Raw genomic sequence first — 27,979 nt, 5'->3', positions numbered from 1 at the left:
GTTTCACACCCATGGTATTTGAGTTAAATATCTTTATATGTGATTTGGACATATGGGATGTGGGAAAAATAACATCTGTGTCATCTTGAAGGAATAAAATATCAGAACCGAAGGCAGATATGAATGGTGAAAGATGCTATAAACAAAACCACTGTTTCATCTTGAGATCTAATTTGGATTTTCATGAGAGTATTTGTATAATAGGTGAATTTCAGTGTAAACGTTGATACATTGTTTTGTGAAATTCCTCAGTCCTCTATTAACCTGAAGCTCACTGTTTGCTAATAACGCTATTTTAATCTATGCTCTCAGCAAAGCGGCCTAACTTACTCTTTAAGCATCTGAGAATCACCAGTTCTCAGCAAAAGGACAGCATGTTGTGCAGCCAAGCACCCTCAATTGGGTTTGAAACCACTTGAAAAAAACAGTGCAGAAGCCAGGACAGGGCTTAAGATAATTGATGTTTTGTGTCAAATCCAAAAGTTTCCTTATCCTAGGTAGCTCAGGACAGCAGAAGGTCTGAACAGACCACAGTGAAGCTCTCAAAAGGCAGAATGAATGTAGCCTTCCCATGTGTAGCTATTAAGATAACTATCTGACTGAAAGTAAACAAGAACTATGCTGACTTTCCTACAACACGGGAAAAAAAAATCAAACATAAGACTCTACCACCCTACCTAAGTTCTCCTGAGGAGTTAAGTGTGGCAGTCCCTTAGCAGTTTTTGTCATTCTTTGTCCTGTATTTTAGTGTCTGTTTATTATCTACGGTTTCATGTGTGGGAGCTACTAGTGATTCAGCACCAGGAACAGATGAAATTAGATGCTTATGAATGCAAAACAATGCACACAAAAGGGATTAATTTGAACAACCTACTGCTAGGGCTACAGTGAACTGTTATCAGCTCAAGAAAAACAAAAGCCAGACCTGTGCATCAGTATGGAAAGCTCAGTGAAAACATTTGCTCAGTGGGTATCAGTGATCAAAACAGCTAACACCTTGTTTGCATACATAAGAAAGGAGATAGAAAATAAGTAGAAAAATATTCCAAAGCTATTATATAAACCTGTTGTACTCTTCAAGCTTGTAATACTGTGTTTCTTAGCATAATCCCCGAACAAGACGACTTTGGCAGACAAAAGGAGGACTCTTACAGAAGTTACCAGAGAAAAAAACTCCAAAAAGGTTTCTATTATTTGACTTGAAAGAAAAAGTAACAAAATAGACTTCATTTCTGCCTCCTCATGCAAGAGCAAGGTGACATCCAATTAACCTGAGCAGTTTCACAAGCTAACAGAAGAAAGTAAATCCTTGTTTTACTAATGATACAGTTTGCTATTGAATTCCCATGTGTGTGGCATGCACAGGAGACTCAAGAACTGGCTGTTCTTACAGCCAGCAAGGCTACATGATTGTAACAGCCATGCTAAAATATAAATAAGAGTTGTACAAGGAACATAAACCATAAAGTTTAGGTCACGGTTCCACACAATGATCTCACCAAGTGACATGTTCAGTGGGATTCGCTCCCACAGCTTTAGCTGTCTGAAAATACTCAGTGCATACTTAGACCTCTGCCCCCTCTGATAACCCAAGAGACACTACCATCTTCAGAAAACAGTTTACCTCATCCTAAACCAGCCTGGATGGAAACGCAACCTGAAGGACTTAATCTCTTTCTCTCTCCCCTTCTGTTAACCACAAAGAAAATGGAGACAATAAATTTTGACTGGAGGGAGGCTTGCAACAACTGAGAAGAATTAGTTTCATTTATAGAAATTATTGATATGGAGGAAGGTGTTTCTTAACATGAGTCCGCTCATCTGACTGACTTCCGCTAATTAACAAAATCCACTGTTTTATTAAAAACATCCAAACAAAACAAACCAACTTTTGACGGATTCTCTACATTTCAAACCAATAGGGAAGCCTGATAAAATTTCAATAGATACAAATTTGGTTCTAATAATTTGTCCCACTGATGGAAAGTGTTTATTATGTTAAAGCTCCATAATTATAACAAATGCAGGGAATATATACTATGCAAGCAATCTTAGTATGTTGAATAAGTACTTCAGCAACAACAGGAATAGCAGCTTTTGGGCCACACTAACTTCGGCCACAACTGTACCTACAGCTTGTCCTAATTCCAAAAGAGTTGATGATTCTTCCCCTATTCCATAATGCCCCGTCACCTCTCTCCCTCCTAAGACCCATCTCTGCTCCACAAGTCACTTAATTGATCATGTAATCTAATTATCCAGAAGCATTGACTCTAACCTGTTTAGCTGCATTTGGTGCTCTCTCACACTGAGCAAAGTGTCTTTCTGACGGAATCCCCATATACATTTTCCAGTCACAGTTATAATTTCATAGGCATTTCTTTCAGCCTTAATAAGAACACCTTCCTCATGAACTGTTTGGAGTTAAACTTCTTTTAGTATAGATTACTTTCTGGATACAGTTTGCCATGCAGGTGCAGTCACAGTAGCCTGACTGACAGTATGATACAGAAGTGGGAACGAGCAGCCTGAAAATGAAAGCTAGTTGTAAAAGTCATTTTCTAACAGCCTATCTTATCTTGTCTGAAAGACTAAAACATTTCCTCTATTCAAACTGCATGATTCTTTAACAGAACAGAGGTAGAAATATGTCAAAAAACAGACTTAAAATGAAATAAGAGGACTCCTTTATAGATACAGCATATTGAATTTTGATAATGAAAAGTCAGTGCATCAAGTTTCTATCTTCAAGGAAAAACAGAAAATAATAAAAAATAGAAAATAAATAATGATTGACATTAAGATTACCAATAAGCTAACTTTTATTTAGCTACTTCTGTTATATTAGCAAGTTACTTTGTATTCATCATCAGAGCAGCTGGAGACACAAACAGATTAAATACAAAGCTTAACACAGGTTAACTAATAGCTGACTTCCTCCTGTCCAGACTAACCATCAGCATGAACACACTGTTGGGAACTCTGTAATGGAAAAGATGAGCTTCCTCGAGTTTATCATTACTATTTTGGTTCCTTCAGACAATGGCAGATGGAAACACTGTGGGACAGAATCCTGTAAGACCCCAAAAAATGGGAGGCTGTTTACTTAGGTGTCTGCAAAGTCTAAGAAGATACCAAGTTCCATGGTATACCAAAATGAAGTCTGGCTCTGAGAATAAGCTGAGAATGCCAGGGATTTTTAAAAATCAGGTCCCTGAATATTATTAGAACAAACTTTAGGCATATAAAGCAGACCAAGAAAAAGATAGTCAAAGAATATCCTCTCTGCTTTGGAAATCTGTATAATGTGTTCATCACGACTCAAGTGTGGCAGCTGGCTTTCCTGTTCAAGAACCAAGTCCCACAGCTGGTTTTCTGGATGGTAATTCTGTGGGGTGTTTTTGTTTTTTAGTTTGTTGGTTTGTTTTCAGATATACAGGTTGTATGGCTCTCCTGATTTTTCCAGCCAGTTTAAGTTTTTTCTTCTTCCTGATATACTGGATGGATTTTCCATGATAAACCATGCAGTCAATGCATAGGAATTTAATTTTGGTTCAGGATCTTGTAAGAGAAAAAAAGAATGTTATTTTTAATGACAATTAAGAAGACACCTGCAGCTACAGTTTGACCGAGAGTGAAAAGCTGTGGCTAGTGAATGCAATAAAAGCAATATTGCAAAGATCTGAGGAGCATAAAATGATAATAGTTTTAAACTCTTTTTTGGGTGGAAATAGTTTCAAATTATAATTTGAAATCAGAAATAGAAAACTCAGTTCAAGACTTCAAAACTCTTAGTAATCTGCAACACCTGTGATACTGGAGAAAACTGCAAGACTCAAAGCCGTTTAGGATAGGGACTGTCTTTTATTTGTTCATTCATACGATGTTTTTGTGTTCACAAAAGAAGAATTCAAATACAACTGGCAAATGCTGAATAAGTGCTACCTAGCACAACAGAGTAGTTACCTCTTGAATGTTATGCAAATCCAATAAACAGTAATGACAATAATCAGTAAAGGCAGATATCACCATCTGCATTAGTCCTCGATCCTAATGTTTGTCTGACTGTATATACAGATGAATTTCTCTTAGTCATAAGTTACATCAAATTCCTGCCATAGGAGGAATTGTAATTTGTCACTACAAACAACTACCTAGGACTATATTCTGTATCAAACTGTAGCCATACCCTGCACTCAAGAAAAGGTGAACTTTGGACTTGCACAGTGGTATAAAGATGGTCCTTCTTTTACACTTTTTACCCTAATAACTGTCATAATTTTGTTTGCTTGATTGCTGCTGAATGCTGGAATATTGTTTTCACAGTTATTCATCATACTGTAAAATTTTCTTCCTGCTTGGTAACAGTCAGCTCTGAGCCCACCATTTTGCAGGTGAATTTTGACTGGTCATTTTTCTTAAGTGTATCACTTGACAACTATCTGTGTTTTTTGACAAATCACTCAGTCTGAGATTACACTGCATCCAGCTCTTGTCTCTAGTGCAGTCAATATCCGTGTAGCCATCAGGAAACCCTGATATCAATGTTCACTCTTTTTACCTGACCATCTATTGAACAAAAGCCTCCAGTTGTGACCTCCCTGTTTTGAGAACTGCTGCTTTCTCTCCATCTACTTCCCTATTCTGAGACTCCATCTTTCATACTGTGTCTATGTGTTCTTTGGTGAAGGCTTTAACAAAAAGTGGAAATTCAAGGAAACCATATCAGCTGGTAGCATTCTTATCCATGTATTTCCTAGCTTTTCAAAGATTCCAAGATATGTGCATACTTCTTTGCAAACCTTATGATGATTTGTTCCAAGTAGATACAAGGTTTTCAGGCAGCCACAAATATTATTTTGCATCATAACTTGTGGTGAACTGCCTAAAGCAAACACAAGGATTACAGACTTGCAGCTCCCTGGATGATTTAAGAACTGTTTCAAAAAACTGGCATCACACTATCCAACCACAAAATCTCTGATAACAAGGCAATTTGAAAAACAAGTAGTTACGCATCACTGTCAGTAATGCCGACAATTTTTTTTCCCTTGAATTCTTTCAGAAAGTTTAGGTGAATAAAACCTGGTACTGGTGATTTTATTTTATAATTAATTTTGTTGCATGACCATTAAATCACTTCAATTTCACATATCCTTTCAAAAAGCCTAGGAAGAAGTGATGCATCATAGGATTCTCCATACTTTTTTTTCCCCACAGCTAACGCCAATGCAAAGGATTTATTTAACTTCTCTGAAACAGGCCTCTCTAAATATTAATTCTACACCATGATTTGTCTCAAAAGACTGGCAGACACATTGCTCCTGGTGCATCAGAAGTAAGACCTACTGCCAGTTTTAGTTGTTTGTACCATTTGCTCAAACATTCCTTCACCTGTCTTACCATGTTTTAACATTTAAATATGTTTAATACATCATTTGGGTGTGAACTCAGCTTTTTAAAGAACACCTACTTCTTTCTAACAACTTCCTTTACTCTGTTGTCTAGCTCTGCTGTCTTCCTCTCACTTTCTCTCAAGCCTTTCATGACAGGTGGTGGGTGCTGGCCTGGAATATCACATATGGTGTCCTTAAGTAGCTTCCACACCAACTGGTACAACTTCCTTCTCTTTGCTGACCTTTTTTAAGGTTCTTTTTAGTAAATATCTTTATTTTTGTGTAGTGTTCCTTCTTGAAGTGTATCACACCTGTTGTGGATTGTTGTTTCCTGCTGTTGTTTCAGCAGCATGTTGATCACCAAGATTGCTGTTGTGATGTGCCTCTTGTGAACCAAATGCTATGCAGGATGACGTCAAGAGTCTCAACTCCTCTCACAGCCCCACCAGCCAATGCTGTGGTTATTGACTGAGTCTGAACACTGAAACTTTTCACAACATCCTGATGTGACAGTAAGGGAGAAACTGAAGATCCCAGTACTACTCTGTGCTGCTTCTCCGATTTTTCAGCACTGAGTATTCACAAACCCAGCTGGATACGTGATGAAACAGACTCTAAGCTTGCTTTGCTTTTTGTATGCTCAGTACACACACATCGATCTAAGGCATCTGGGAGATATTTGAAACTATTAATTAATAAATTAATTTCAGCAATAATTTTTTTGGCCTCCTCTCACTTTATACAGAAAATTATGCGACGGTGGATTGGGAAAGGGGGTCCAGGACCTGGGGTTTTTAGCCCATTACCTGGAGGGGAAAATGCTCCCCCCCTCCTCCCACTACGTGGTCCCAGGAGCCTGACAAGACTCACACGGAAACCAGCAGAGGAGAGAGAGAGAGAGATTTATTGTATGGTTAGGGGTCTATACAGGTTTTGGGGGGATTACAGAATAACCAATTAGGAGTTCAGGGGGTCTTGCAGAACCACCAATAGCAAGAAGGGGTTAACAACCAATAGAAAGGAGTAGATAAAGGCCAATGAGAAAACTTCCAGATATCTCCCCAGGTCATTCCCGAATAGAGATAACACTGTGAGGGGGAACTTTGGGAAGAAAGTGAGTTAGCAAAAAACTACAAAAAGCCATTTTGAAAACTGTTCACTTAAACAACATAAAAAACTTCTGGTTTTGTTATATACTGCAGATCCATTGCAACAAAATTATACTTGATGAAGCCCCCTATCTTTCTTAAATAGCAACATTTCTGATAAAAATTCTGTACCACTCAATGATTTAATTTTTAAACAAAAGCAAATATGTTAACCTTTTAGAGATCCTTTACTATTTTTTAATTTCAAGCTCAGTCTTCATTCCTTTTGGCATTTTTAGGGGTGATGTGCAAACTATCAGTCAGTCACCATTACACAGTTACTTCCTAAATGGGCTCAGCTGTGCTCCCCAAAATCACTGAGAATTATTATACTGACTCAGTGAGGAAAATAAAATAAAATCAGAGCCGAACATATTAACAGACATGAAGGAACAGAGATCCAATGATAATCAGTAACTGTTTTGAAGGGTACTAAATCACTCAATGCTCAAGAATCTTAAAGCAGCCACAAACTAATTGCTACTAAATACAGAAATCTTCTTAGTCTCTGGCTAAATAAGATTACGTCTTTGAACTTGAACACAAAGTACCACTATGAATGGGAGGGTGAAATTTATACACTCATATTAAAAAACTGGAAACATTTTAAACATTTGATATCACATTTTCAGTTAAAAAATTGTTCTTTTTCTTTAACTTTGCAGGACACAAACACATGTTCAGAGTTTTCTTTAAAGCTGCAATGGTTTTCAAACAATGAATCCAAAGCTCAGAATAACAATAGAAATGATAAGAAACACTGCAATCTCAAAATCCTGTGCAGCATTTAAAATGTTCTTTCCAAATATAACAGCTAAAACAGCACAAAATGTAAGAAGTTATTTAGATCACAGGACACACACTGGAAAATAGGAAATACTGGAAAACAGTTATCTACAGAAAACAGATATCTAGTTTTCCCTGGTGATAAAACAGCATCAAAGGGCAGATCTAAACTAAAGTACAATCTTTTGTACAAAAGAGCTATCTAAAAATACACAGACATTGACACAGTAATATGAAGATACTCAACAACTCCTCAGCCCGAATTAATGAATTTCAGTTATCAAACATTTAAATATGACACGTCAATTCTATTTTTGCAATATTTTACATTTCTTAACTTTTTACAAAGCACCAAATAAACAATGATATTTTCCCCCATATATATGAAAGAGTTGCCACAACTTCAATTTATTAAATGGTTCTTCCAGTAAATCCTATATCAAAACACTTTGGAAAAGTAAAGTCTGAAAGAATGTAAACCTTCCAAGTGTTTTATTTTAAACTATTTCCTTCATCTATTTATATCTGGATGTTAAACTAGATTTCAATTAAATTTAATTATATAGTTTCCAAACAGCTTTGTAAAAGCAGGGATGTTTTAGGGCATGGGTTCAGTTTACTTTTATTAATCACATCCTAAATTAATTGTGTTTTAAAGCACTAAGTAATTTCTTAATGACCAAGTTCTCTATGTTAAATAAATCATATATATAAAGATGCAGGTAGGTAGGCTGGAAAAATGAGCAACACCACAGGGAAGATCCTGAACTGTTAATCTGTGAGTCTGTAATAGGTGTGAACGTGGTGCCACCGAGCCTTTCCAGGGATGCAGGTTTGTTCCTGACTGCACGCTGTGCTGCAGTGGGCTCTGACCTGGCCAGAGCTGTGACGTCAGGCTGCTCAAACCTTTTCTTCCAGAGTGAACACTCCAAAACAGCCTTTTAATAGGAAAGCTAGGTTTTATTAGAACAGACACTAGAACAGCTGATTTTTTTGAGGGGGAGAAAACTCAAAATGAGGAAAATCAAAACAAAACAATATGCACAAAATCATATCTCCAGTTTATTCGATGCTTTGTAAAAAGTTAAGAAATGTATAATAATGCAAAAATAGAATTCAGGTGTCATATTTAAATGTTTGATAACTGAAATTCATCAAATGGGGTTGAGGGCGTTGTTGAATATCTTTATATCACTATGTCAATGTCTGTGTATTTTTAGATAGCTCTTTTGTGCAAAAGATCGTACTTGCATCCTCATAAATCAATCTTCTTTTCAGCATATCAGATACTTAGAGAGTTGCAGAAAAGTCTGCAGTGTTGTCTCGGTCTCTAGGGAAAGTCCCTCTGAAGCCTGGGGTCCTGCTGTTCTCAGCAGACATTGGAGAACATCAGGTCTCTGCTTACCATAGGGCTTATTCCTTTGCTATCATTCCTCCACAACCCGCTTGTCCCTCACATTCTAGAAAGTTCTTCTCTCTCAGCAAGTGTTTCCTCACCTCCTGAGGGCTCTATTCTGGCTTCTCCACGGAACAGCTACAGATTTTCGAAGAATGAAACATGATATATGACATAAACACGTGATTATTCATAATAATAAATTGGAAAAAACCAAAACCTAGCTGATACCATATGTTACAAAAATAAATGTTTGGAAAGTGACTGAAATAATTTTGTCACATGTTCTCAAAAAGAGATCATGTAGGATGTATATTCTATTTTCCTAGATATTGACCCCAGTGTACATCATCTTCACACTATTAGACCACCTATTTCTACATACAGTAAAACGTTACTGGGATAACACAGGTCATCCTCTATCACTTCCCAGTATTTCTTGTGCTGCTTCCTAAAAGTAAAGCATTTAAAATGGCAATGGGAGCACAATGACTTGTCTGTTCAGCTTAGTAAAGCATCAAGTTGTTTTTAGTTCCCATTTAAGTTGTTGAAAAATAAGAGTTGCCCTGCATCTCATTGAAGCATAGTATTGTCTCCTGAAAAGTGAGACACATTCTTACTCTTCTTCAGTTACATGACATGATCTGTGAAATAACCCTGCTATGATAAAGGGAAATGTGTTCATCTGTCTACACTTGACTTTGTATTTCATACAATTTTAAAATCTGTCACCTGCTTACAGAATGCAGTTTTTTCCATCACACATTACCCCCTTAATCCAGATTTCTGGCAATGCTAATGCTTTTCATCTTTACTTGGTGCACTGCCTGACACCTCTACAAACTTAGTTTAATTTTTCTTTTCTACGTAATAGAACTTTAGGCATAAACAGTTTTAAGACACAGACTACACATAATATGCTATGGATATATATGCTATGCATACTTTTTTTCTTCTTTGATGAACTTAGATGTTCATTATTAATTGAATATCTCACATGCTTTTGTGAATTGGCTGATGTATACTACTATTAATCCAACTGGAAGGCAGGTAAAGTCCCTTGTTGGTGTAAAATGCCATTCCTTTGGGGAAGGAATAAAGAGGGTTCTCCCAAAGAGAGTTTATCCTGTCATAAGCACCTAACTTTAACCATATATGATGACTTTTAGGTAGGATGTTCTTCCTGAATGAAATACTCAGCAGCAGGTAGGAAATATGTGAGAAGAGGTCTAAGAAGTCCCTCCCTAGGCTTCATGATACCACAGGTGTCACAGGATCTTCTGAGGTGGAAAGGACACACAAGGATCAGAGTCCAACTTTGAAGTGAATAGCCCGTATGGGGATTGAACTCATGACCCTGGTGTTGTGAGTAACTGAGCTACTTCTTTGTACATCTCTCACTATTCTAGACAGCAGATTTGGGCAGAGAAATTGCAACACAAGTCATATGGCAGCTCTGATGTACAAGGATAATGTACCACTGTGGCCCTGGATACAGTTTGGGGACCGACTACGGTTTGTCATTAGAGTCTCACACTGTACTGGATACTGTCAGTACACCTGCCATCAACTAAGCAGTTCATTTTGAACACTTTTTGGACTTAGGGAGGACAAGGCTTCAAAGTAAACAACTTTCCTTTGTCTTAATTTTAAAAGGATCACTTCCACTCTGAAACAAGGAAACAGGTGTAACTGAATAATGGTTTAACCCTGGTTGAGCTTGACAGCACAGAGAGTATTTCATGTTTCCCTCAATCCTTCTGGACTTTGTTTTGCTACCTGACCTTTTAACAATAATTAATAGTATATTAATAATAACAAAGGCTTACATGATTGGGACAGTAAAAGAAATATTTGCAGAGAACTGGTTATCTCCAACTCCTGCCATTACAGTTTTTAGGGTGCCTACTCAGATAGTCAATAACAGTTGCTTCATTGTGCTGACAGTATTTGTGTAATGCCTTTAACAGTGCTACAGTTCATCACTAAAATCCACTTGACAAATTTTTCCAGAAGAGATGCAATTACATTATTAGACTATAGATAAGAAACTCAAAGTTTAACAAGTGCATACAAACAAAAAAACCCTAATAACTCCCCTTATGTCCTCCTAGTCTGCTTCCACCTGGAAATAATCAGACATGGAGTGCAAAACTGTTGCTTCCCTTTATGCTTGTAACTTAACATTATTCTTTCCAGTCTGGAGTGTAAAAACATATTGCTTCCCCTTTCTGGAACTGGAGTATCTCAGCATCATTTCAGTAGTGAGATACTTAGAGCCTTGTGAAACCTTTAACACAACGTTACTCAGCTTTGAGTCAATCACATTGCTCTTCTGGAGTAGTGACAATGTTACAAAATCATATTACTTGATATGGTATATCCTCTACATTTGGGTTTCTGCTATGCCTTAATCAGAACCTTTTCAAAAGCTGGAAACTAATTAAGTGATATCACTTTTTCTTCCCTTCATAGAGACTTTTCTTCTGGTCTCTCTCACTTGACTTAACACTTGTTGTCAAAGGGGTATTCAGGTTTCCTACGCTTCAGCTGCAGAAATTGCTTCCACCAACATGTAGGGCAACCAAGTCAGATCTGACTTTTTCCCAAGACAGCTACAATGCCACAGAAAGCTTTCTGACACTAAGGGAATATTACCTTCTTATACTCAGTGCCTGGTGGCATACCATGCATAATTTTACCTAAACAAGAAAATGTAAAGAAGATGTTTCTTCATTTTACTTGTGTGGAAAAAACAGGAGCCTTGTTGTAGATGCCAAGTACAGGCTTGTTCCCAACATTATAAACCAAGTACATAGAGATGCTGAATTCAGATGCAAGGAACATAGGCCTGAGAGTAATTTTTCAATTTGCTTAAGCAGTAATAGTTTCCTTAACGTTAATTAATTAACAAACATAAGGCTGGTGAAAAAAAACTCTCATTGCAAATGCAAATGTTTTGCTGGAGTCACAGATACTGCCATTATCCAGTACAGGTTCATCTAACCTTTTTCACCTTGAGAACACAAAAATTTTTACAGTTGATTAGACAATGAAGGCTTCTGTAATAAATATAAATCTTACATGATTGCTGCTGTTCCTATCTATACAAACTATCCAACTGCTTTTATACTATACTACTATCATTCTCATGGCTGTTATTACATGCTACACAAGAAAAGTTTCTGCACATGTATAAGCTCTGTGGAGTACAGGACATCAAAATTGCCTCCTTGGAAAGTAATTTTTTATAACAACTCCTGGATGATGGTTTACTTCACGAAAAAGTGCTTTCCTTAAAAAAAATCAAAACACAACCAAATCACCAAAACTAATGTACTATGCTTTATACAGATCTTAAAGACACAGGGGTTTATGCACCTGTTTTGATTCTTTCCAAAGGAGATGCAAAATAAATGATGAGAAAGTGACTCTTTTTCCTATACACCTATGAACAGCAAAGAGAAAGCAGGACAGAACTTATTTAAACCAAAAATAAATTCCAAGAAGCCTGCAGTAAGGTTACAAGCTACCTGCACATCTCATTAGCAAAACCAAGATTCTTAAGGTTTCACTGGAATGCTGGGTTTGAAATCACAAGCAATGGTTGTTCAGTCTTCCTCCTGACCTCTTCATAGAAGTCTTCTTTTGTTAAGTTGGACAAGAGGCCAGTACAGGTTTCTGTCTTCTCAAAGAACTAGGATTTTGACTTTAGTAGTCAGTTCCTGTGTTCATAGGACTTCTTTCATTCTGAAATACTAAAGACTTCACAAAAATCTTGCAGCCAGTGTCACAATCAACAAATCTCAGCAACAGCTTCAGGTTCTCTGGAGACAAGGGCCAGAGCACTGACCTCTGTGAAAGAAGGACTGGGAATGGGGGCCCTCTGGATGGAGTTAGCAGGTGCCTGGCTCTATGGTGTTGGCTACTTCTCTGGCTCAGCGACGTCAAGAGAGACTAGAGATGACATTTTATTATTCACTCGTCCCCAGAAGGAGATACATGGCTAACCAAGGCTTCACTGAAGATTTGCTCCTGCCATTATTTCATACTGTAGCGAGTAGAGAGAACTTCCACTGTACTAACAAGTACAGTGATACAAAAAGTTTTCAGAAGTTCACCAGAGAATAGGCTGCAAACAGTTCAAAATAATTCAGGGCTTTCCATTTACTTGGCTTTTAAAATAAGCATTTCACTAAAAGCAAGTTTAAGTGTACAGAATTACTGCCATTAAAAGAGAAGGAATAAAAAAAGGGAAGTATAAAAACCTTGTAAATACATTTGAACTAACAGATATATAGTATACAATGAAAGTTTATACAGCTTGGAACGTAACTACTAGAGGCATTTCACTTTAATAGGCATATTTATCGAAGAATGTATTTAATAGAAGAAAAATGCCTGAGTTAAAGTGAAAATGAAAAGTACTGTAAGTCACTACAGAATACATTCAAAGAATTTAATCATTGTACTTCTACTCAGGTATTTTCCTGCATATGTATAAGTGATAATACCATCTCTAAAGCTTCTACTGAAGTTCTCTCTGCAAGTATATATGGTTTTGCACTAAACAAAATATGAAGGTTATTTTCAAATGCAAACATTTCTGATTATTAGTGGATTTTGCATACCATTATGACTTCTAGATATATGTCAAACAAAATACTGCAGCAGATTTTCTCCTTGGGTAATTTCTAAGATGACAGAAACATACATCTACATTTCATGCAATCACTAAACTGTCTTACAAACAGCTTGAAATTAGAAACACACACATACACATATGTAACACTTATGAAATAAAGAAACACTGTATATTTTATTTGACAGTCTTTCACTTCTCCTTGACATGTTCTTCCCTTTCAGAGGAAAAAACTCCACCCAAGGCTGTATAATACTGATCATGAAAGGCTCCATCCATCATCAGCATATTCAAGATCATGGTACCAATATCTGAGCAGCATTTCAGAATTGTCTATCTGTACTTACTTCACCAGGTACCTGTACACCCTACTCAAGAAACAGCTAGTTAGTAATGGAGATAAATGCAAGATTTCCATTGGCAAATGCTGCAAAGGAGAAAGCAGATGCCAAGAAAATCTGGCATTTTTTCCCAGGATGAAAAAAGCTGGCAAAAAAAGACAAGATTTAATGTGGATCCTGAGATGCAAGTGGAAAATCTGTATCACTGGTTTATTATTTTAAGTCTTCCCGTTTATCCTAAGGTTATATGTTTTTATTTCTTAAGGAGCTGTAACAGGCACAAATTAGTATTTCTCTCCTCTACAGTGTTAACCTATATGTGAAATAAAGAAGTACTGAACAAAAGAATCAATCATTTTTTTTCTCTGGCAGAAGAACGAGGATAGACATTATGTTCTTTTCAGTAAAAATGCCACAGTTCAGCTAAGGTATTTAACTACCATGTACGAGTTACCATAATACTCACTTCCCTTTCCAGGCTCAAATAAAAAGAGACAGCCTTCTCCAAACAGAAAGTCTGATCCTAGCCAGACTCTATTATAGTCACTTACTGTAACATCATGAGATGCCTTGCTCTTCTAACTACACAAGCAGTTTGGTAGGGTATTCTCACAGGCTTCAGTGAAGAGCTGTGAAAAAAACCCAGGCCCATGCACAGAGGTGTTGTACTGCAGCAGTTCAGGGTATGAAGTGTTACAGACCTGCAGACCAGTCTGGAGCCTGCAGCAGTTGTTGCCTCTCTGTGCTGATCTATAAGCACTGTCTCAATATCAACCCCATTACTATATGTATATTTTCGCTCATGTCTTTGTATGTTTGGGCTTCCACAGCAGAATCTTTACTATTTTACACAGCTTGTGATATGAGAAGTACATTGATCTGAGCGTTCAGTAAAGAAACTAAGTCCTTTTAGTATATTGAATGAAGGCTGGAAAAGAACAGGTGCCACACTTGGGCACAAGAACTGCTTAAGACATCTTCGCTGTATTTGCTACTTCCTCTAGAAAGCTAGCTGAGTAACTAGATACATAGTTGCTGTATTTATTAATATCCACTTTTCATAAAGTTTTACAGCAAATCATTTTCCTATCAACTAAATGCTGCATATCTTTGTCATTTTTGGAAATTTTATCTTCCACACTGTTTGACAATGGGAGTAACAAAGCATTCTATAGCTATAAAACATATGTAGTAGACAATATTAGCTTATAACTCTCATCTTCAGAAAGACAGTAACAAAAAAGTAGGTAGAGATATTTATTTGTCCAGACTGACAAAAGATATGTCCATTTGTAAAATCTCCAGAAATGCTGATATACTACTGGAGTTGAGTGCATACCTAAATATAAACAGAATGGAATGGTTTGTGAACACACTGCAAACCTAAGCCATCCAAATAAAAAAGTACCTAAAGCTGAATTTAAGATAGAAGTGTGAAAGGAATTAAGCTCATTGTGCATTAAAGACGCATCTTTTTAATTAAATGTGTGCTAGGCTCTCCTTAAGGTGTGGCAACCATTACAGATGCCAAGCTACAAAAAACAACGCTAACAGCTACTAAAACAAATGTTTTATCTAATATTATATCTGATATTGTGACAGTACAGTGCTATTTGTGAGTGAAAAGCAAAGCAACAAAATAAATTTAATTTTGTGGGTAGGTGTGCAAGATGCTGATATCCAGTTCTGTGTCACACCATGCTCCTGTTCCAAAATACCATCACCACAACACTCACTGAGAGTAATGTACTAAACAGATTTAAACTGGCAGAACCTGTTTCTAACAGTCAGGACTTTAGCTCACTTGGCATTTTTCATCCTGTTCTACATACCTTAAAGTACTGAACAAGCTGGACTTATCAGTGAATTAGTTTATGTTGCATTCTCTCAGTATTCCAAACGTTTATGAATTATTTTAAATAAAATAAGAAATCAATTTAGAGAAACCTTTCACTCATGTTAACCCAATTAGATTAGTGGAAAATTGGTATCATCAGCCTAACAAAGCAAAAATAATTGCATAAAACTGTTTCTGAATTCTTTCCTACTCCACAGCAAGATGCAGAATGTCTTGGGTGAGCTTTATGTAAGTCTTTTCCAAATATCATCAACTCACCCAGAAATAAATAGCTTTGAGAAAGTAAAGTCACTCAGTTCTTACAGAAAAACACAGATATAGGTAGAATGGTATGAATTCACACAAAACTTCACCTGTCATTAGACCAAGACTTTATTTTCAAGACAACTGTTTAAACTATCTGCATCAAGGAAAGAAGGAAAGTGACAGATGTTGGCAGTGTCCTACACATGAGTGAAGGCCATCTAACTCTGCAGAGTGAGATGCTCAGCTAACTGAATTAGCAGAGTCAGTCATGTCAGTACAGCTGTGCTGGTTATACCAGCCCAGAGTCTGAGCACACTCAGATTTCAAGAGAGTCTGTGAGATGGAGCACTGTCAGCTGGATACAGCCAGAGGTGCAGCTGTTGGAAGTGATTTGTTCTGTATCAGGAGAGACTACCTATTTGCCCTTACGCTGGCCCCACAGCTGCACACTGCCAAAGCAGCTGGGAAATGAAACTACCAGTACAGAGATGCAGCAGCTTTGGTCAGCCAGAACAAGATGTTCAAAGCAACTGGGGATCCTTGGAATGCACTTAAGATTGCCTGGAGTGCATTTTGACTAGATTTCAGCAATACATTTGTGTATGCTGGTATTTCTGTCTTTTGCTATAGCAACATCCATTTTTTTCCGCCCTCCACAGATGGCTGGAAAGGAAGAGGGTGAGTGAGGCTGAAGCACGGCATGGGCAACACACACCCTGTACTACTGAGCAATCCTGAGTCTACAGTGATGGAAGGGGCTTCCTTTCTCTCCAACAGTCTACAAAACAGAAGGCTCTGATGAATTATGCCCTGTTAGTTATTTGAAGTCTAATTATGAACCAACTTGCAGGGATAAAATGGAAGGAAAATAGCAGGAAACTAGTAAATAAAATTATTTAGCAAATATAATGGAAACGGGAGACGGATGCAGGATGATTTTCAAAGCTTCCTTGGCAAAGATTACAGTTGTATTGAGAGTTGTTTAGTACTTTAAAAAACTGCTACCTGTAAACTTTGCAGAGGGCAGTAATCAAAGGCAAAGGATATGAGATCAAGAAATTTCCCAAGTGGAGAATGAATGGAGACAGCCTACTGGAAGCCGTATTAATGTGTGGCTGTAGGACTACAAGTTGCCATAAATTACAACTCTTGTTACAAAAGAATAACAATAAAATGAAGCTGTGAGGTAGGCCTGATTCTGACTTTCAACATCAGATACCATCACACATCTGTATGTTGTACAAAATGCTTACATAAAAGACATGGTTAATATTACAAACAGTCTTTTTCCTGCTGTCTTAATTTTCCTTGTCTATTCAGCCGTACTGATTCTAAGCCCCTGCATGTTAGAAACAAGCTTTCTATTCTTACATTGTCAAGAGTATTTAAACAGTAGGGTAATGTGAATGCAGAATTATATTCTTACAAAAGGCTTTCCTCTTCCCCTGCTTCCTATTTTATTTTGAATGGGAAAATTGAAAATATACTGCATTGAAACAAGTCTTGTTAGAAAGAAAAAGTAACATGGGCCCTTTACAGCAAGACGATGAGCCAGGGTCACATTCTCATGCTTAATATTCAACAACTGTGTTGTTTATTGGTGGATATTGTATCCTGACATATAGGACAGCAACACGTTGCTGTGATTCAATATTAACAGGTTCATAGGCAAGAACAGAGAAGGTTAGAATTTTATATGGAACCAACTCTATAACTGATAGCCAAAATGAAAATATCATGTATACTAAGAGTGATCAGAAACATCTTAACATCTACAAAACAATCAAATTTCCTGCTTTAACATGTGATGAACTGAGATTCAGAACAATGAAGCACTTAAACAGACAGAGCCCAAGCTGTCTTCTGCCTTTCCCCTTCATTCAGCTCCCTACTGACTTTGCTTAGCTGATCCACGATGATTTAACTACAAAAGCTTATGTCTTGATTATGTTCTCATTATGAAACAAGGAGATGAAAGTAGTCAAGCAGTGTCAGATTTCCAAAGTGTTGCGTGTCTGCTCAAGTGAGGCAGAATTACATCAGTGTTGTCTTTCTGCTGGGATCTAAGGTGGTTGTTGGTGCTTTTCTCTATTTCTTTTCCTTTCCCATCAGTTCCTTACTGTGACTATGACAACAGGAAGCCTGCAACACAGCTTCGAGAGAGGAGAAAGGGGGAGCACGCTCCTGCTGAGAGGGGAGAATTGACTCAGTGGGTGGGGAGCAGGAAGAGAAAAATGATATGCAGTCAAGAAAGAGAAGAAACTAGAAGGCCAGTGCCTCTTCATTCTGTGAGGCTCATCTATTAGAGAAGAAGATGCCCAACAGAAATGTTTCTCATCACTGTAATTTTAAAAAAAAGCAAAAAGTAAGGAAAAGTCAGAGATAAAGGCCTTAATTCCACCTCCTCCTATCAGATACTGTCACCTGACTAGCTGAACCTACTTTATTCAAATTACTTTCAGACTTATGGACATGTAACAAGAGCAGATTCAGTTTGAGAAACTGATTGTATCAGAGAGGAATAAAAAAACCTGAAGGGCAAGAACCTCAGGAAAGTGAAGGTAACTGCCAGAGTCAACATGTCTCACTGAACATGCACTTCTTGGTGAGTTCTTACTCTGCTTAAGCACGCATCTGCCCTCTGGGTTCCAACCCAGCATTATCTTTCCTCTGTTAAAATGTAAAGGCATAAACTAGGATTAGGGGTATGTTGTTTTCTGCACGACAGAAACACACAGGAATGAGAGCTCATTTCAAAGGTACATTTTTCTTATTGAAATACTTGAGGCTTTTTCAGAAGCATACAGAAACTAATACAGCATCTGTACATGTACTTCATTTACAATTAAAGAAATATAAACCAAAGATCTTTAATCAGCCTTTAAAGCCTTTAGCCATGAAGCCATGGCTAAAGTAAATCATTACAAGTGTATCAACATTAGCATGTACTTCGATTTTTTTCTTAAAAAATTTTCAGTATTTATACCCTTTCCTAACACCACACACAAATGTGAACTAAATATCTAGGGCACAATTCTTTTCCATTCCACTCTTAAAGACATTTTTCAGAGGTTTTTTGGGGGTTGTGAGTTTTTGTTTGTTTGTTTTGACGGGGTGTCTACCAACACCTTCATGTTAGAAACTATCACACCAGAATTACTGAAGACTTCAGTGACATTAAAAGCTCCTGATTCATACCATGCATTCTGCAATACTTCCATATGCTTGTGGTTATATCGGCATTTAGAAGATGTAAATAGTTACAGACATTGGTAGCTAGAAATTACTGGTTTCTACATTGTATATAAACCTAAACTATTGATTCACACTTACAGCTTAAATTGATAGCCTGTGTTTAAAACCCTCAGTGGACAGCAGGGAATTTCTTGCTAAATTTCCCACTCTCCTTCAAGAGGTTCAGACTTGCTTGTTGTGAAATCAGGAGAGGTGATTACCCCATTCTAGATGGCTGCTTGCCAGATCACTGAAATTACTAGTAACACTGCTACAGAATATTGGTGGTCTGGAGATGTTTTCCTCTAAGTGCCTGCCCAAGCTATACCTATCTCAAATGTTTATCGTTTGTATCACATGTAGTACACTAGAAAGATTTCCAAAAAGCTGTGATCACACTAGTCAGCTAGCTTTTGCAACACAAGTACATCAGCAAGCATCTTCTTACAAGCATACACTTAATTCCTTGAAATGAAGTTACGATTAAAGTTAAACACAAAACTAGAATTCTGGACAACTCTTAAAGCATGTGATACTTTATAAAGGAAACCTTCTCCTGTTCAGATAGAAAAGGATTTAAAGATTTTACAAAGCAGTATTAGAGAAATTGATTTAAGTCTTTCTTAACCTTTAATTTAATTCCAATGATGCAAGCCAACTGATAACAACGTCAGTGTAAATACCAACACTACTGGACCTAGATTTTTTAATTTCTTTAAAAATTAAGCCAGAGATAACAAATGATTAAATACTTTATCTGAACTCTGAAAACAAAAATGGTTCTCTAATCTTATTCAATTTCAGAAATAAAACTGTGGTGATATTATCTATGAAAGAATGTCACTGCATCTATCAACAAATACAAGGTCTGTGGAGAGGATATTCAAGGAGAAGACATTGGTAGTACAGATTCTTCAGCTACAGCTGTCCAACACCTCTATTTGTTTGTGGCATCTTTCACTGTAATTGCTTCCAAAACGTCAAGTATGTTCAAGTTGAAGAAAGAACAGACTGTAGAGAAGACAGTTCCTTAACCTCCTAGACATCTCTTCTTCCAAGTTATTGATTAATCTATAAGCACCACAACACTTATGGAACGGCTTATAGGAACAGCCTTAACAGAGGTGTCGTTGCTACAGCTCTCTTTCTGAGGATGACATACACATGAGACTTCCTGAAGCTGTTGGGAGCTCAGGAAAATCTGCCATTCACAAACTGGGAGTCATACATTAATTTCTGCAAGGGCAGTGCTAAACTACAGAATGGTATCACCTAAAATTTTATCATGCACAAATATATTGTTTCAATACTTAGCAGTGACATTCAAACTGTCAGAGAATTAAAAACCAGAACACCCAAAATTAACTAGCAGAATTCAATAATAGAAATTTAAGAAAAGACTTAGCCATACCACTCTTAGTAGAAAAGGAAATACCCATGCTGACAAGTCTAAGGAAAAGGAGGAAAGAGAAGCAAACCTCACATCTCGAGTTTAAGAAGTAGCTGAAGTGAAACAGAAAAACTCTTTTTTTCAGCCAGTTGTAAGAACAATCTGCACATTTGCATATTAATCATGTTCACTTATTCATGTCATCATTTGAAATATGTTTTGGTGCATCCGTATTGCAAAACATCATTATATTAAGAGTTGTACTTTGGCATCTTTCATTATTCAGGCTAACTTTATGAAGTCCTAAATTAGACAGGATTTTTATCTGTAAGAATCCTTTAATAGGTTTGTCATTCCATTTAAAAAAAAAAAATCTGGGAAGAATTTTATTACTGTTTGCTGGCAAATGCACAATTCTTATCCCCAAAGTGTCACAATTCCCACAATTTGTCTTGTTATCAGCTTTGGATATTCCACACAGAAGTTGCCACAAGTCAATCCACGAGCAGGTGACAGAACACACTATAAAACAACCTGATTCATAGAAGGTTTTTTTCATAGCTTTTTCTTTCAGATAAAAGATTCAGAAAAGCAATTATAAGTGTTCTTAAACTCATTTGTCTTCAAGAAGTATTTACTTCATGTCAAGTGCTTTCATGAATTATTTTATTTAAAATAGGTAATGTTTAAATTAATTACCTATTTAAAATAGGTAATTAATAGGTAATTTAAAATAGTCAATGAGCACTGTCAAACATTTTGATTTACAGTTAAGAAGTACTAATCAAACAATGTATATTGTAACATCACTGAGATAACTGCGTATATGAACGGTGTGGAATTAGAAAAAGAAGATTTTTTAAATGAAATATTTCTTTTAACTTTTTTCTACTATCCCACCCTCTGACTGATTTGAAAACACATCTGAAACTTTGATACAATATTAGTTTCTTAAAGGGTAAAGAATTCTGGGCAATCTGTTGTAATTGGGATATTGGGACATGCTTTAATCACATGGTATGTAACTCCTATAATGGCAAATGTAAGACCTGAATTATTAATAGGGAAAAGAAATACTGAGATCTTTTGATACCCTATTCTTGCAACACATACAGTCTATGAACTCACAATACTGAGATTCTGAGATATGGTTTGAGACAACTTAAAAAAGCCCAAAAGCCTGCTGTGAGAACTGGCAAGAAGCTTGCACCTGGCTTGGCTATTTCATCAGTGATTAACATCAAAATTACTGTTGATATTGAAAAAAACCAATGAAAATAGTAAAGTTATATATGAGTACGACATGGGTTCTAAGAAAAACCCCAACAAAATCAACCAAACAAAAAAACCCCAGACATTAAACCCCACAGGCTTTAAGCATGGTCAGGATATCAGTGTATCAAGTAACAACAGGAGCTCCTGCTGAAATGCTGTGGCAGAAAAACATTAATGTAATGTTCTTATCTATTAAAACCAAAACCAAATCCCAGAGTTGTGGATAGAAATACAAAGACTATATTACACAGAATCATAGAATAGTCTGAGTTGGAAGGGACCCACAAGGATCACCAAGTCCAACTCTTAAGTGAGTGGCCCACACAATATTGTATCAACACATGGCCTTGCTGAAAAACAAATACTACAAGCAGTACTGGAGTTTATATCCTTAAAAGGATGCTGTGAAAAGGAAGATACCTAAAAGAGCTACAAAAGAGACTTGAGGATTGAAGTAAACATCTTAGAGCAATACACAAATGAACTTCTTTAACTGAAAAAGATTGATGGTGACTTGATTACTGTTTTTCTTTTTGGTAAGAAAATACTGCTAAATAAAGGCTCTTTAAATGGAGGAAGGCTGAAAAAAAGCAATTTTGAAGTTTTTTTTTTTGGTTTTGATCAGAGTGAGGCCTATTAACTGTAGCACCAGAAAGTAGTGGAGCCTCGGTGACATCTTTGAAATGTGAAGAGGTTTTTTTTGTTTGGTTGGTTCTTTTTTTAAATGCAAACTGCTGAGTTCAATATTGGGGTAAGACCTCTCTAGCAGGCAGAGAAGATTAAATTACACGGCCTAATGATTCCTCTAGTTTGAAGGCTGCAAAAAGATTCACAATGGTGGAGTTTCACTGGTGTTACCTGCCAGTGAAAAAAATGTGCTGCTGGCCTTAGCTGCTTAATATACGTTGTTCCCTCAGTGTGGTGTGTTATCAGTTCTGTAACGTATTGCATTCCAAACCACTTGCCAAGAACCTAAGTAGTCAACACATGATTCACACTAGCACAACTTAACAACAAATATAAGCTTAAGTACCATTAAGACTTCCTAAAATGGTTGCCTTAAACCTTAAGTGAATCAAGACACTACAGACGTCATAGACTATCTGATCATGCCTTAACCAAAACTATCTTTTGATGACCAGAAAGAGCAAACATTTTTGCCAGCAGAATCAAATACAAGAAATGCAATAGCTTTTACAAGGCTGGCTAAGGACCCCTCCCCAATGCTGCTATTCTACACTGACAATGCTAAGAATTTCCTGGTATGCATCTCACTTGAATAACTAATTTACTTGTATGTAAATGAGACAGACCTCTAACTTCATTCCTTCACCTTAGACCTCTTGCAGCACCAGTAGTGATTCTTTGCAGTATTGCCCTTTCTGACAAAAACAAATGAAAAAAGCAAAAGTCCAAAGGGCAGCTGCATTAACAAGTAACTCATGTGCCTTTATCATATAGAATTGCAGAGCCTGAAACCAACATGGCAAATTTAACCAGGGGAGGAAGTGTCCCACAGAAGTACCACTTTCCACATTATTTCAGATTTGTCAACTGTCAAAAGATAGGTAAAAAAAAAAATCAGTTGTTTGCTTCTATTTCTCTAACCTAAGTTCTTAGCAAGAGAATGAAGCATCCAAATTGGATTCTTCCTCCTAACTAGAACTCCACCTCACAGCCTACCCATTAGGAGGTTGGATAAAGCTCAGCCAGGTTTTGCTCCTTCTGTCAAAAGCTCTGAGGCATCAGTCTATCTAACAGGCTTCACCAAACGCAGGAAGGTTATTATGAAGACAGTAACAACAGGGTAGTATCAGATGAACACTACGCTGTGGTTCCAAACTGTGAAGGAAAAATGAGTGAGACTTTACAAGAACAAAAAGAACAGGTTATCAAATTAAAAATGAAAAAAAAATCCTAAGAATGTTTTTCTTTGAGTTCTCTTTATCTGCTCTTCCAGGTGCCCTCAACTCCTGTGTATTACTGAACTCCTACGTGCACAGTTTTCATCTTCTACAGTCTCTGGGGCAGGAATTTGCTCTGCCATGAATCTAAGAGACACCAAGTACCACTTTGTGATGCTACATAAAAATATGGATTTAATATTAAAGCACTTCTGAGAGAAATTATAATCCAGCACAGTCTTTTGTGCACAAATAAAATAACTTTATATATTATATTCTATCATAGCTTCAATTACAGTATCCAAGGAGAAACACTGCCAGAGAAATAAAATCAATGAGGTTATCTTTTAGAAGGAATAAGGTTACATTTTTAGCATTCAATTCAATGTAAGATAGTGTTTCCTATTGTTTTACCTCTCTTGAAATAAGAAGCAAAATCACTACAAAATATTACTTCATCTTATGAAAGTAAAAACCAAAACAAAAGTACTGATTCCTAGAAAGTTAAGGGACACATAACTAAAGTTTTCTGGATTCTCCTTTCATATAGAACACCCTTTTAAACATGATGGTGGATCTTTCAAGTAACTACTCTTGAAGAAGTATTTCTCAATAAATAGATAATAAAAATAAATTATTTTTTATCTCCGATTTAAGAACTTTAAGATATGAGAATATCGGACTTACAACCAGAATTTCATGGATAATAACTCATCTGTAGCTTGAAAATTATACATTTTAATGCCTTTGCCAAACGTATAAAGCTCATTGCTAAACAAGTTAGCAATGCATTAACACATACCAAGGTCAGTAGGAAAATCATATGAAAACCAAAAGAAATTCTCTGGACTATTTCCTCCCCTGACTGTCTAATTCTTGTTACTCAATTCAATCAAAAGAAGGCTGACATGATCACACTGTCATAGTGACTCAATTAATACAAAACAGTCCAGGGAGTTTTTAATAATTAGATGCTCAAGTCTAATTTATTATTCCAAGAATGCTGGATAAATGTAATGTTCATTATTTTCTTGAAAGATAAGGAAGACTCTTAGATTTTTCTTCTCATTACTACAGGTTCATCAATCACCTGCTTACATGAAAGAAACAAACATGGAATAGCAGCTTTATTCTCCTCACCTCTGGAAAATGTGTAAGAAAATCACACAGGGAAGCAGAGATGCTTCACAAAACTTTGAATCTCAGCGCCATTAGTCATTTACGCATCATCACAAGGTGACTGTGTAATGTTAAGGGCATAACTACTCACAGTTTATTTGACAAAACAAAGAAAAGTATTTAAAAGCATTTCAAAAAATATTTGAAATGCTAAAAATACATGAAGGGACAGATGGAGAAAGACATACTGAAATATTCACACAGATCTGTTTCTTTTTTTTCCCTCTTGTTCACAAGCTGGTGTGGACAACACTAATTTCATCCTGACAGTATCAACCATAATGGAACTAGTTTAAAGAATAATAATAATGGACAAGCCAAAAAATATTTTAGAGATGACAAGAAATTGTTTTAATTTATAATTTTAATTAACTTTAACTTTTAAACAATTTCTCAAAATCAGTTGATGGCTACATTCATATTCTAATGACAGATTATTTCATTCTTTCACAGATTAGTGAAATAAAATATCAGTCATGGCACATCTACCCCTCTTGACAATCTTGTTATTAGATAGACTCAGATTTTGTTTGCTTAATTTATTGAGAAGACACAGCAAATCACACTGATATATAACTAAATTGCAACTGAAAAATTTAAATCCTAAAATAGAGTCAGATTATTTTCATGACAAGTTTGATAAACAATGAAATTATTTTTGAGTCAGATTACTTTTTGTTTTTTGAGTTTCCACATCATTTATGTTATAAGTTAGTATAAGAATTTAGACAACTCAATTCCAATTAAACATTGATAAATTTATTAAGTAAGTGATAATAAAGCAAAACAGTGCTGGGTGGCCTGGAGGTCAAGTGCCCTGCCGAGGCACACACCGAAATGAAGTCAGTGTCTCTTTTTATACATTTTCAAGTCCCGGGTTTTGGATGTAAATCTGCTTGTGGCTTGAGTTCGTGGCTCATTGCTAAGTGGTCATCTGGCATTTGTCAGAGATGAAAGGTGCAGTTCTTATCAGTTGTAAATTTTACCGATACTGATACTTGTTTGTTTAGCAAGATGTCTGCAATTATTTTTACTGACACTTGCTTGATTAACAGGATGTCCACGAAACTTATCTTGTTGAATTATAACAAAAGTTCCTTATTCCCTCATACACATAAGATTTTATGAACAAAGTTAACTCTTCTATTACAATTTATTTTCCTTAATTCTGGGCTCAAAGGCTAGAGAAGGATAACATGGGAACCTTTTGTTACCTGGCATATAAACAACATACTCAGCTTTTTAGGAAACAGAGCACATTACCTGTTCCCCTTCAAAATATATCATATAGATAGCATCAGGACTAAAACACACCAGACCTGAACTTTGCCTTATGGAGCTGGTTCTTTGGGAATACCTGGGACAATTCCACAATTCTAAAAAACTAGTTTTTATATAGAGAGAATGTTCATACATTCAGTCATGCACACTCCTTCTTTTTCCTTTGGTGTCAAAGGCTTTCATTTATCCTTTCAAAACCCGATCTGAATAAGGGATATACAACTAAATCTAGTGAGCCAACTAAGCAATCCATGGTGTGATTGCCTAAACTGTTCCTTCTGGATTTTATGCACACTGCCTGAAATCATAGACTTCATCCTGCAATAGGTTTTATGTATCTGCTTAAATTAAATACTATAAATGACATACACAGGAGTGACGTTAACCACACCCCTCAACCTTGCAAGATTAGCACAGATCTGTAATCTGTATTTAGGCAAAACAAATATTAAGTGTCTAAACCGCAACAAGAAAAATCTAATATTAAAGGGTAGTGAAACACCAGAGCAAGTAGAAAAGAGCATGTAAGAAAAACCTCCTTATGAGGAGATTTTTAAGAACAAATTGGGCAAACACCTGGCAAGAATGACATTTATAGTCACATCTACCATGCAAGGAGAATCACTGGTTAAAAAACTTCACTTCAAACTTATTATTTCTTGATTCCATGATAAACTGATAAACTGCAAAGTCAAATAACAAACCAATCCAAAAATAAGTCTCCCAAAATTCCAGATCCATTTGTTAACTGTTGAAAAAGTGGCTGACGTCCAAAACCTGCTCTTTCTGAACACTGAAACTGGGATCAGCTAAAAGAGCTCTCCATCCAACAGTCAATACTGTTGCTACACAACATCAGACCTCTACTTGGTATCATGGTTGAATACATTTGTTTTGAAATCCTAAAGGAAAAGATTAAATCTAAAAAATGAGCCATTGTTCAATATTCTATCCACTGTAAGACCAGGTCAAGCATTTATATGACTTTAAAAAGAAACAACACAATGTAATCCTAAATGCTGTTCTGCTTAACTGCTATGTAATATATCAATATCTAATATGCACCACGTAAAATCTGATTTACACATAGATTTTAGACAGCAGTTGAGTAAATTTGCCATGACATGCTAATACCTTAACAAGGAGGTTGCAGCAGTGTTCAGAGGTCTGTATTCTAGTGTTTCATTTAAAAGCAACTTAAGTCCCTGTATAAAACTGAATGTTACAGGTACATTTACCTACAAAGTACTATGAGACTTCATTTAGTCTTATTAGCAAAATACAAAAGAGGAAACATCCCTCTAATATCTAAAAGGAAAGAACACCAAATAATAAACTGAGATTATATGGCATGCACGGAGATCAGAATAAGCAGCTTGAATACGACATGCTGGGAAACAAACCCAGTGAAGTGCCCAAAGACAGTTGTGCAACTAAACAAATTTAAGCATCACCTAGAAACAGCTTTTGGACTCTGACCACGAATCCTGTACAACAGAGAAAAGCACAGCCTAGAAGCTGTAGATTAGACCACCTTTCCAACCATAATCCAAATGGTATCAAGATCTGCTCTTACGTTACTCTGATAAAGTTACTTCTTTGTCACTCAAAAAATGGTCTTTAAACCACCCCATGCCAAGGAAGAATACTCTTGATGCACCACCAGTCATGCTGCATTTTGCTTCAGTCTCTTAATCTACTTTGATAGTTTTACTTGTATCCAGACTCTGAATGGAGTTCAGAATAAAGTGCAGACCCAATTTCCAACTGAAAATTCACTCCTGTGGGTCCTGTTTGCAGAGGTAAGCAGAATTTGCCTTTCTATATCTACAGGTTATATTTGAGGTTTTCCTTAAATTTAAGGCAGTATCCAGGCTGAAACAGATACAGTACTTTACTAACT

The 27,979-nt window shown here is 36.4% G+C and overlaps 1 protein-coding gene across 8 annotated transcripts in view; it reads right to left on the bottom strand.

The window, feature by feature from the left end:
- Positions 1-27,979, bottom strand: part of ERICH1 (glutamate rich 1) — a 76,692-nt gene that overhangs the window by 17,941 nt on the left and 30,772 nt on the right. The gene's annotated exons all lie outside the window — the stretch shown is intronic.

This window comes from Myiozetetes cayanensis, unplaced genomic scaffold, assembly GCF_022539395.1.
Source record: "Myiozetetes cayanensis isolate MyiCay16 unplaced genomic scaffold, myiCay2020 scf2-11, whole genome shotgun sequence".
NCBI classification, from domain to species: Eukaryota; Metazoa; Chordata; class Aves; order Passeriformes; family Tyrannidae; genus Myiozetetes; species Myiozetetes cayanensis.
Note: the sequence above shows the minus strand (reverse complement) of the source record. Positions and strands in the feature narration are given on the sequence as shown.